General features: G+C 44.2%; 1 long non-coding RNA gene across 1 annotated transcript in view; it reads right to left on the reverse strand.

Moving 5' to 3' along the window:
• Window positions 1-12,827, reverse strand: part of LOC143904944 (uncharacterized) — a 236,569-nt gene extending 223,742 nt beyond the window's left edge. Inside the window, exons 1-2 of the long non-coding RNA XR_013259074.1 lie at window positions 12,385-12,827; window positions 12,115-12,154 (exon numbers count right to left, since the gene is read on the reverse strand). This is a non-coding gene — a long non-coding RNA (uncharacterized LOC143904944). The remainder of the gene's footprint in view (window positions 1-12,114; window positions 12,155-12,384) is intronic.
• Between the last annotated feature and the right edge of the window lie 206 nt (window positions 12,828-13,033).

Raw genomic sequence — 13,033 nt, forward strand, 5'->3', positions numbered from 1 at the left:
TGGTTGTCATGTGTGTGACATTCAACAGAATGCAACGTTGTTTCTTTTTTATATGTATATCACAGCGATTATAAGAAAGAACGCATATCGTTTTTGCGACGGCGCTATTATATTACGTTACATAAATTATCTAAGAGTTACCCGATCATTGCTCGTAAAGATGTATTCGCGGAGGTCGTAACATGTCGTTTCTACATACGCCTACTATGCGGTATTCTTCGCGATATCTGCCGACGCCGTAAAAGGATAGTGCCACGTAGGTTCGCGAGATAAAGGATATTCTAACGACATCGCACGCGGGTATCCGCACGAACAAAGTAGACATACAACATGTGTGCGCCCGCGAACGAGGAAATGCTTCCATTCCGCAGGTATGGCACGATCGAGGCGTTAACCGTACTCGATGGAATTTTACCTGACTTCGATAGCCGTTGATTTACGAATTAATTAACACTACCAACTTTAGTCGGTCACTACCTATAAATCAAAACAAGTCACACGAAGAACCAGATAATCCCTTCTCTATCTAAAAAAAAAACAGAGATTCATATCTCATATAAAGTACATTTGTCGCTGTCCGAATCGAATTTCATTTATGCGTGTGAAAATGGAATCGAAAAACCTCGTTTTACGTCAGGATTACACGCTCGCATAGAGGGCGAGGAAACGAACCGGTCCTATATACAGATCGATAGAATTTTTCCACATATCCCTTGCGTCACTGCTCGCAATTAAAAATCGACAATGGATTTTCGTCAGATTAACGACGCCATTGATGGCGCCGCGTCAATTAGCTGTTACTCCGTTCCCCGACACGCGTTGCGTCACTTAGCCATACGACGGGACCTTTCGTCCATTGTTATCACTAATGAAGCGCGAACAGGTTTCGCAACCGAAAAAGTGCTCTTACGAGAGGCACTTTATGATCTCACTCGCGGCTCCCTCAAAGTTCACGCGGCGCTTTTAACAGCCGCGCATCGTCAAACACTTATAGCACCCCGTTACAAGCGGCTGACGGACAATTAAGCATCAGCTTGATTATTATCGATCTTGCGGTCTATTGATGGTCAGATGCGGAGAAAGTCGTTCTGGTGACCTCGACGAACTCGCACAGTCAGTGGCAGAAAAGGGAAGAACCGTAATTATATACCGCGTATATCTCGGATATCAAGTACCCTAATGACCAGTTTCACCGATACGTTTGATGTCGACATTGATTGTGTGATTAACTAAATTTGTGTTTTCTCTATCATATCTAACATTATGATTTGGGTAAAATATTCTTTTTGTTCTAGTTCAAAGCGCGACATACAGCTTTTATTGGCACTTGAGAAAATATAATTTTGAAGAAGTTACAAGTATTATTTATGTTACCAGCACGCATAATTAATAAATAAAATTTTATTGTGAATAAACCTTTCAAATGAATGTCCGATCAACGTTACTAGTGAAGATAATTCTCTATCTCCATTTAAAATTGATTTATACACATAAAATAGCGGAGTTGAGTTTCAAGCGAGTATAATGGACAAGTAGAGATTGATACATTCGATTTTATTCGTTCAGTTATTTGCCTAAAATCATTAGCGATCTTTACGCTACAAACATATAAAGCCAGTAAAGGACGAGTCAGTCTTTTCCATTAATTACTTTTGTTGAAACGAGTAATTAGACGACTTATATTACTCATCCTTTACTGGCCCCGACGCGGAAAGAATGCGCGCGATAACTGAAAAAAAAAGATACTGAAATTTTGCGCCCGAAAAGTGCGCGACGTAAAAAATTCGCTGGCGATATGAATCCGCCGAGAACGAAGGGGAGAGAGGACAGGCCCACATATTCGCACGCAATTAAATTACCGGCGTTTTTTAATTTCACGTAAAGAATCTCGCTCTACGCCGATATAGCTCCGGTTGGCTCCGCGCGGCCGCGGGCTCGTTAAAAAATCGAAGCAATTTATGAACATAACGTTAAAAGCAATACCATGCAAACTTTAATCTCGAGAGCGCGTGATATATCGCCGCTGGCCGGCCGATGCAATATTTCTCGAAAGCACGTGTGTCTCCGTTCATCTCTTTCTCTTTCTCTTTCTTTTTCCTCTCTTGGTTCGCCTGATCGTCGCCCGCATCTTGCCTTCGTCCGAATTATTCATTACGTGATCACTAAATTGCACGATTTGTCATCGAACCGTCAACGCCCCGCGGGGGTGTCGTCGTCGCGCAAACAAAAATCCTGCAGTTTCGTTACGCTGGCGCTGACGGAAATTAGTCTCGAAAAGAGAAGAGGCGCGAGGTCTCTTTCTTTCTCGTTCCTCCTCGTTCCTCCGGTCGTGACACGCGGGATGCGCCTTGATGTATGGCAAGTGTATCGACTCGCGTAAATGCGTGAGAGACCGTGCGTGACCGTACGTGACCATGCGTGCTCCTCGTTCGCGTGCAGCACGCCGCGTATATAGGGACTCGTTTCTCTTCGCAAGGGCGGGGGCGAAAAATATGTTAACAAGAGGCCACGGGTGAATGTGCGTAAGATGAAATGGAGAGAGAAGAGAGAAAAAGAGAGAAAGAGAGAAAGAGAAGCTTCCAATTCCTGCGTCGTGGCTTGCCACGCACGGCGACATGTGAAATGAAGACATTTCTCCGGCGAGTACGATGACAGCGTCCGACTCAACTCGACTTGAGTCAAATCCGCATAATGCGACACGCACAGAACGTGTGTTGGCCGTTTTTCGCATCTTAGGTTCGAAAAAATGCGACGAATCTTAATGTTCATTTAATCAAAATTGATAAGTGTCATTATATGCGCAAATACTTTGTCATTACAAAATTATATTTTGTGACTATTCATTACAAAAGATAAGAATATATACAGTAACAAGTATTATATGATTTTAATCCAATACTGATGCAAATTAAAATGATAACTCGTGAAATTAAAAATCTTAAATGACCTACTACCTCTTCAGATGTATATAGATAGATAGATAGATAGATAGATATATTTATTGACTCCCCTCAGGGTTGCAAGGCGTTTTGGAGGGACGTTCCCAACCCTTTACATACAATCAGATGTATATATATATATAGAACTTTAAAATTTTTTCTTGTTCCTTATATCTATATCGAAGTTCAACTTCAACAAGCTCATAAATTCTCTTAATTTTCTAATAAGATAATTTTTAATTCTGATCAATCTTGATTTTTTCTCAGAGATCTTTTTGTTTACTAATAGACTCTTGTCTCTTGTCCTTATATAATCTTTTCTTTTATAATATCTATTTGTTGCTTTTTTTTATTCTACAGTCTCGCGAGGTTTTTTACGCCGAGATTCAATTCGCGAGATTTTTGACGTCGCGGAAAAGGAAATCCTGATCAAGCGATTCCGTGTTATGTTACAGGCGTTCACTGATTTTATTATTTATGTAATAATAATTACAAGATATTTATAGATTGAATTACATAGATATTTATAGATCGTCTGCTTGGTAATGGTCATTTCATTGGGCTGGCTTTGCTTCGCGCACGTTTGCGTTTTTTGCGCGGTCGGTTTAACGGATGCGACCCGCAACGAGCGACAATTTCTAGGATTAACGGGACTTCGGGCGAAGCAATAACGCGAAACGGACGTAAAATTTATGTCGGGGCAAGTTGCGTAAGGCTGCGAAAAATTAGTCCACCAGGTTTAATTAATAATACACGGGGGGAAAAAAGTCCTTTATGCGTGCGCGCGGACGCGCGCGATATCTCGCGTGAAAGTATTTCTACTTGCCTTGCGCGACTCCACGGAACCGTGAAATTCCGTTCGATTTGTTGCGACCGGCGTGCAACGGTCGATTAATATAAATTGTTACGTATTACGAGTATCTAATTGCATTGCGCGAGGATCGATATGTTGTAACGTTCTCGCGTGTATGAGTCAGCTCGAAATGCGCCAGAGCGCGCACGACAAACACATATTTACACGGACACACATACACACACATGCACGAGAATGATAGCGAAAAAGACAGGGAGCGAGAATACGGGCGAAACCTTTCAGGCAATGATTTTAATATTGAAAACGTGCGCCTATATCTCTCGCCGTAACGCGCGCGCAACAACAAAGCGCGGGCTCGCGACATGAAATATTCCGCACGCGCGCGACGTGCGTCCGCCGAAATTCGCGCTTACGCGCAAAATTCCCACCTTCTTCGTCTTTTTATTTATCACGCGAGAGACGAGAGACGCAGCTGCCGGATCGCTCGTCTCTTTCTCTATTCACTCCCGGCGGTTTCTTCCCGCGAGGTCTGTCATGACATTTCCAAAGGGAAACTTCCAACGCCGGGGATGTCTGACCGCGTGCACTTTGCAGACTTGAGCTGCAAACACGAAGCGCTTGGCGCCGCGAAGCGGGATAGGAAGATAACGTGACACACAGGATGTAAATAGTGTTTCTTGGCGCACAAAAAATCGCACGGCGGCTAGAAACTTTCTCACTTCGCTCGGTCGCCTCGTTGTTGCGTTGTCTGCGCGAGTTGCGACCGCGTGTACGTATGGTAACATACGTGCAACATAGTTATACCGTACCGTGGGAGAGCCGACGTGACCATTGATATTTGCGGAGACGCGCTTGCGACGCCGGGGTGTCACGCGATTTTTGTCAGCCGGCTGTGAATTTATGCATCTGCACACGTCTACCTGTGCGCAATCTCCACGGGGCCCGGCGATTCCACGGCGGCCGTTCTCGCACGACACATTGTGCCTTTTGCGCAATCCGCCTTCTGCCGTCGCAATACACAACGCGGTATAAATCCAGCGGTCTTAACGAGACCATTAGCATACGCCGAAGCATCAGGTCCGAGTAGTCAGGTCTCGAGTAACGCGTGCAATAACAAACAAGTAGAAAATAACAAACAAGCAGTTGTAAAACGAGTAGTAGAATAATAACTGTAGCACGAGCGCATAGTAATAATAAAAAATAATATATATGATTGCATATGGATCGTTAGAAAATAAATAGTGTAATAATTTCCGCAGAATGCGCCACGATAATAACAATGATAAATAACTTGGTATAAAACTTATTTGTTGTTATACTTGTTTACTGTTACCATAAGCGCATTACTGTAACCATACGTATTAGAAGACTACTTTAGCTTGGTAATCCAATTATCCCGATTATTGCTTGGAAGCGTCGTAGGAACAAGAGCTCCTTTCTGACTTATGGCCATTCTTCGTGATTCGACGAACACTTATTTCGATATGTATATGACCCATTAAGAAAGCATCAGTTGCGAGAGAAAAATAAGACAAATACCATTCGAGCGTGCTCTGTTAAAACCGATTTTCCATATGCAGGAAGCTATGCACTGACTATCTGCACTTACTGTGTCATCCCGTTGTAAAAATCGCGAACATGTCGCATTGTATCATATTTTTATGCATTGCTTTCTACAAATAATAAATACCTTGTATATTGACCTAATATGCATTACCATAAATGTAATCACTAGAGAAAAATAAAGACGCGCGAGAAAAAATCGTTCCAATTCTACGAAAATTATTGATTAATTATGTGATTCATCCTTTTGTTTAAGAACCGTCTATTTCGAGATTATCAGAAATTCACCGGTTTAAGCAAAGCGCAGAGATCATTCCGTAGGCGGCGTCGAGCAAACGAATCGTATTTGTCGCATAGCGGTTTTGCCACGGCCGGCTCGTTACGGAACGTACGACGACGCACCTGCGAGGCGCACGAGCGTGTCTCGCTCCCTTAGATGGGATAACGATCGAAATCCGCACGCGAGATCTGCGACCGCGTCTCGCTAGGGTTCGTTAACCCGACGGTAGCGCGCCGCATCCCTTAAAACTCATCCTCGCCGCGTCCTTTTGTCGCCGCGACCGCGGTGCCGTTGCCATTTGCGAGCGCGTGAGTCCGATCGGATCGCGAATGGCAACGGCTCGTTCTCGCAACGGCCGGCGGTGCGCGGTTCCGTTCGCGGGTACAAAGTATCGGACGCATCCGCGATACCGCACCGGTGTGTGCCCACTGTTCTGTCACCGGCGCGGCGGCATGCATCCGGTGTACCGATTTCGATTACCGAGAGCAAATCGGGTAAACAGCGCGAGAGCGTCCGGCGACCTCGAAGAAAGACTCGCGGAGTAAACGGAAGGGCGTACCTGACAAACGTAAATTCGCCCGTTGCGTTTGAGATTACCGCCGCGGTAACTCAATACGCCCCTCAAGACTCCTCGACCCCGAACCAAGCTCTTGCGTGGGGTTGCGTGAGCTGTGTCCTTTTTCCGCACGTTTCCGCACGATCGCGAGCTCAGCACGCGCGTTTGTCCGTGCCGAGCCACTTCTAATGAGGGCCCCGGCGTGGGTGAACGTCTGCGGAATGCCGACGATTGATAGCGTATCGGGACGCGATATAGGGAAACCGGAGCGACGACGATCGGGTAGTAAGAGTAACGCGCCGCGATATCGATCGCCCTCGAAGATCGCCGGTGTCGTCGATGTTTCAGATGAAAGACCCCTTTGTTCGGACTGAATCTTGGCCGCGGTACCGAGTTGAGACGCCGCGATTTAGGAAAGCCGGCGAAACCGCGCGCCGTTCGGCTGCGGAACTTCCTTGTACTTAATTCCCGTAAATCACTGAAAGCGAGCGGCCAGCGGCAACCGGACTCCGGCCAATTAATTTCTGAGGGCACGGCGATTAATTAACGCGCACTAAGGAATTAACGAGTCCTTCGCGTTCGCATCCGATTCTTGGAAAAGTAGTTCTCTAATTTTACAGGTAATATTCTGCGATGCACTTGACTCGTTCGCGATAACAGATTTGAATATTGATCGTCAATTTTTATGTACAACCATCTAACTTACTTAGAACTTGTGACAATTGTTCACTCAGACCTATATGACTTTAGCTATGTAAGTCTCGAGAAGCCACTACCTGACGGCATACCTAAGGGCATGCCTAAGCGCGTCGTCACGTTGCCGTCCGGGATTCCTCGCGAGATTAACTCAAGATCACCTAACTCTCATGCATGGCGGAAGTCGTACTCGTGTCACGGTGGCAAGAGCCAGGATATCTACGCGGAAGTACAATGCTGGTGCGTCGCGTCGTGTCGACGCGCCGCGCCGTGCGACGCGTACGGTAAACATACGTAGCTCTTCCTCTCGCTCTTTTCTCTCACAATCAGAGGATCGCAAAAGTACCAGTGATGTCTCTCAATACTCGCACAATCTTCAAACAAATTAAATACGCGAATGCTCGTTTAAAACGTACTGATCTCCATTTTGTCATAAGGATCAAATCGATATCGATAACACACACGCAGCACTCTCCTCTCTGATTGCTGCACGACAGAAATTTGCGAAAAATCGTTACAGATCAACGTGGTATCGAGCATTTGCGCGAGAATGTCGATGCCATCACTACCGTCGCTCCTGTGACGCGATGGTCTTGTTTTTCAAGCGAGGACACACTCGCCTCGTCGAGAGACATTGATTCATTCTACTCCTCCATATGTCCTCAGCGAGACGTCGTGCTTGTGCATGAGCTCGCGTGTGTACACGTGTACTCGCCAGGTGTACATATACAGCCGTTCGTACACGGTGTCTCGGATCTCTGCCAGATTGTTCCTTCTGTTAAATAAATTTTGTTTCTTTTTTTAATTTTTATTTTTAAACGATATGTTCAAGAGAGCTATGAATTAGTATTGGAAATGTTGTCAGTCGTTTTGGTCTGAATTCTCGTATGCGAGGCCGAAGAGACCGCAAGTTCAAGACACCACGTATCGTCCGTGCTCCAGGCACGACCGATGATTATCTCCACGCTCGGTTTGAGCCACAAAGCACGGCAGTCCCACGCACGCCTTGTCGAGTTATTAATCGCCACATAATTCTACAATTACAAAGGTTAATCCGGCGTTTTCACGCTTTGCCCGCCGTGGGTGCTGCGACATCGGGCAGCTGGCGGAGAACAAGAGAGAGAGAAAGAGAGAGCAAGAAAGAACGAGAGATATAAGCGAGACCGAGACGCAAGCGTATAGAATAGCGGAGAGCGTGAAAAGGAGAAAGAAAGGCCTGGCGGCCGCTCACGTTGTCGTTAACTCGATCCACTTGGCATGTCACTTTACTTTCGATCGTAACCTTTACTCCCCGGCTTTGCACCCGATGTCGCAACCGTGGTAAATCCTGTGTGTCTTATCTTCTGTCCCGACGCGACGGTACGCGCGCTCGCAAACGAAGATACATTTGACGCATGATTAATTGCGGTTTGCTTGCCGCGGAATCTTTTCTTCATGATTGCACGCAACTTCCGTTGGCTTCGCATAGCAATCTCTGTCGCTCATTTTTAAGAATAATAAAATAGGGAAGACTGAAGAGGAAGATTTTTAAACTTTAAACCATTTCGGAATGTCTCATTAACATAACTTTATTTCCCTAATAAAGTAAATAACGAAGATACCGCACGCGACTGCGATCTGCAATCGCAGATATTTCATATCTGCAAGAAATTAAATACTTCATAGTAAACTCAAAGATGTTGGAGCTTGTCTTGTCCAATATTTTGCTTCACTCAGTATTCTATGCCTCTATAAAGTACCAAACATATTAAGTCGCCTATATCCCCATGAAACTTCCTACCTCAGGAATTAGTATATCATTTGTAAACATACTGTGACTCAAGGATTATCGCGGCCTCAGTTAGATACGAGTATATCCAGCATATTTCTAAAGTCGCCTCTCATTTCGAGACGTTACATAAATCTCTCTTATATTCATCGACTATACTCAGCTATTACTCGCGGTTCTTCGTGCATCGCGCGCGGTAGGGCACGCTCTTAAGTATACGCGTTAAGAACGATCCGGTCGAAGGCGGAACGAAGCTCCGGCTCGGCTATCGGGAACGCGAGCGGCCGGGACCCCGATAAGAACATCGGTTTTATCGCGTATACGGTTCCTCGCCTCCCAAGAAGAAACTCGCCCCCGGGGTGTGCGCGACCATTCACGATCGGTGACACCGTAACTCGGTATTTCCGTACGTAATTCACCGTGACCAATACGTAATGCGCGCGCTTGAAAACGCTCGGGCTCATTTGTTACGTGGCTGCTCCCGTGAAAGAAAGGATACAAAAGGATTTCGAGGGAGGGAGAAAGAAAACGGCAAAACGGCGGAGGAAGAGAGAAAAAAGAAAGAAACGAACAAGAAAGGAACACGAACGGTCCCTCTTACAGGGAGATGATTTAAGGCCATTACTACTATACTTCGCGCCTCAATTTGACCTCCGCAGAATTCCATCCGCGTGGAATGTGTGATGCCGCGTACGCGGATGCCGGAATCGCTGCGGAATCACCTGACGATCGCGCGACATTAACGCGAAATTAAGACGTTTCTGGCACGCAATTTCTTCATCGTGCGCGCGTATATGCATGCACGCACACACATACGCGAGAAACAAGAATGCGCGTTCCGCGCGCTAATCCGCGAATTGTCTTACCGGATCGACAGGTGCTCGTAAAGTCCATTCCTCCGGGCTTTTAAACACGCGCGGCGGCGTTTCCTTCGATACGCCAGCTTGACCGCCGCGCCGCGGCGCCGTGTATGCAGAAACGATATATACCCATTGAAAGAAAATTATCTGAGCCAGTATGGGCGGCACTAAAAGTGATATGCGCCTCGCGCAGGTGTAATAGCGCGGGTATGACGTGTTCTCTAACGAGTTTCGCCTAGTATTTATTAGCGATTAATTTAACGACACAGAACGCCGCGTCGAGCGAGTATGACACAAAGTTAGTAATGACGACAGTCGCCGGACCAGGATCTAATCTTCCCGAGTGTGATCTCAGCCGCCGCAATTAATGCCGCCGGTCGACCGGTCTCGGTCGAGAATCGTTTCCGTGCCGATACGCGCGACATACTAGGCGTCACGAAAATACTTGAGCGGATTTTCAGAAGGATAACTTCGTTGCAACGAGAACGACCGATCCCGAAGCTTATCCGAGTATCTCGGCAACACCCGGTATATACGCGTGGCGCGCCGCGTGAAACGTTCCGTGGAACCGTATTAGAAAATTAATACCCGGTTGAGAGTTTCCGCATGGAAGGAGTGGTCAACGTGGAATGAAAATTTATCGTGGCTTGCTCAAAGGGCCAGCGTTTGCCTTCGCAGTCGCGTAAGGTTGCATAACGCGTTTCGAGAATTCCGCGACGATGCGGCCGAGCCGCTGCAACCGCTGCGAGCGTCTACATCATCGTCGTCTTCGTCGTGTCGTCGTCCGGACCCGAAGTCGCCTCGGGGCCTCGCGAAACCGTCGGCTACGAGGGCGCGTCGCGCAAAATGCGAGATTTATTATACAACAGGCGGGAGACCTCCCATTACGTGTACTCTTTCGCGAGCATAATTAGCCCGAGACACCGCCGTTCCGTTGTAGTCACGGCTAATCCTAATTGTCGCGAGGAATACGGAAGGTTATTTGCGCGTTGCGCAATCGCGCGCGGACGCATATGTTTGTCTAAGTATTCTAATTGTACATCGAGACGGCATCGGTTACACCGACGTTACTTTTACGATGATTAATCAAATTTTTTTCTATCTGTTCTCTATATACGTGTAATAATCTATAGCCGTGCTCATATATCGAAGATCGCACGATAAGTTTCAGATGCACAGGGTGGACGTTGTAAGAAGAAGAATTATAGTTTCTATTAAAAATTATATATAATTAGGCTTATTTTTATAACACACAATGCATATTTGTTATACAATAAGTTATTATATCGCTGCACGATTATCTTCATGCGCGGACAAAGCATTTGTTCGCGGAACTCGAATTGGTATTACGAATCAATGGGTTATCTCTTTTCATACTGTTTCTCTTCGCGCCTGAAGGCTTATCACGGGATATGAGATACGTGAGATACGGGAATGCCTTAACGTAGGCGTGGTAGGAGGATTAGACGGTTCCGCGCGCGCTCCATTCTTTCGTACGCTTCGTCGTTATACGCGCGATATATGTGTTAAATTTGTATAGTTGTTCAGAGAAGTTCAGAGTTGAAACTATACTAGAAACTATACTACGACCCATACTTATAATTATAATCTGTATATCACTGTTTTACTTTGTTTCTCAAGTTAAAATCGAGTTCTCAATAAATATAGATAGAAAGACAATAAAAGATTCAAATAAAATTAGCGTATTATAAAAATAAACATAATAAATCATCATTAGAGCAAGTTTTTCTAAAAGAAATTTGAATACGTTATGTGACTGTATAATATTTCCTATTCTTTTTATTCTTGTAAAATATGTTTAAAAAAATATCTTCTCTATTGTTCTCTGTTAATTTATATAATATTTAATCCAAAAAAAAGAGTACACAAAAAAAGAATCTTCTTGATTTAAAAATATCTTTAGTTTTAACGTGGAAATCTTGAAATGAGATTATATTGCGTTAAACTTACTTGAAGAAACTTGCTTGAATGAAGTCATTATATAGTGCAACCAAGAAAAAATGTTGAAATAAAAAGTTGAAATTCTTGTAAGAAAATGTATATTGTTTTATATATAACCACACAAGATCACTATAAATCTTCTTATAAGAATTTCAACTTTTTACTTCTACATTTTTTCTTGGTTGCACTATATACTCGACTATATAATAACTTCATTCAAGCAAGTATTCTCTTCAAGTAAGTTTAACGCAATATAATCTCATTTCAAGATTTCCACGTTGAAACTAAGATATTTTATTTTTAAATCAAGAATATTCTTTTTCTCTGTGTATATTTCTTTGATATTTTCTACTACTTTTTTTATGCTTACGAGTTTATTTTATAAATTTTAGACAATTATTGTTTTAGACAACCAATAAGTACAATATTAATATTGTAATTGGTATTCTCAGATATAACACATCTCTATTTTTATCTCATAAACTTTATGTATCTAATAGCCTAACGGGTTACTTATGCTTTGATACACGATAAATCAATACACAATTGCATATATATTTCAAAATTGAATACCAATTATATCTGTTTTAGCCATTTCAAGATAATGAAGCTGTAATATTCTTGTCTCGCAAATCCATCATCTCCAATTGAAATAAAATATAATTTCATCACTCACCGACCTGATGCGCAGCAGCGGAGTTCATGACTGCGTTGATCTGTAACACACAAGCATACGCAAATATTAAAGCAATGTCCAGAATAAATATTGCAAAAAATACTACATAAATTTTTATAATACTACATTAATTTTTACTTATTTACTTGTTAAATTTCTATACATTCGTTTTTTTTTCTCAAGAAATATTTAATAAATTGATTAATATAAGACTCTCCACAAAAGATACAATTAATTCCAAAAATTGCAAATAAAAAATGAATTGCTTACCCATGATTGCTCCGCCGTCGCCAGATGCCACCCAGGCCTCCTCCTCCTCAGGTTCCTTCGTTGCACACACATACAACATACAACACTCGCGACGCACGTATAAACTACGCCACGCGCGAATTTATCGTCCGAATACGACAATCGCGCGGAACCGACGCTTTACACGGCACTCCGGATAATCGAGGACGTCGCGAATTTTATTACGTCGCAACAAAGATCAAGCAGCGTTTACTCGGTACATTCCGCGCGTACTAACCGGCGAATCGGGCGAATCTAAGATGGTGCGATTTGAGGCTCGCGCGGATAACTTCATGTACCACCCGCCGCGGCAATTCTCGTTTACGAGCGGTCGGTAACTCTTAATCGCCTTAATCTAAGGCCAAAAGTACGGTTAGGTTGGGTCCGACCGGGTCCGACGATAGATCCGGAACGACGTACAACTTACGTGGCTGCAACAAACGATCGATGCGTAAACGCTAAGTTCGTGCTACGCGATAGACTATCATTAATGGAATCAACTGAGATATACTTATTAAACGTGGCGTCACTCGACTCCAAGTCACTCCGATTCGTGCCGTCCAGGCCGTCCTTACGCCGCTTACGCGGCGTATGCGTATGCGACACTTCGCTATAGAACGAAAGATTCGAG

The sequence above is a fragment of the Temnothorax americanus genome, unplaced genomic scaffold (assembly GCF_048541705.1).
Source record: "Temnothorax americanus isolate GAGA-0224 unplaced genomic scaffold, ASM4854170v1 Scaffold6, whole genome shotgun sequence".
NCBI lineage: Eukaryota > Metazoa > Arthropoda > Insecta > Hymenoptera > Formicidae > Temnothorax > Temnothorax americanus.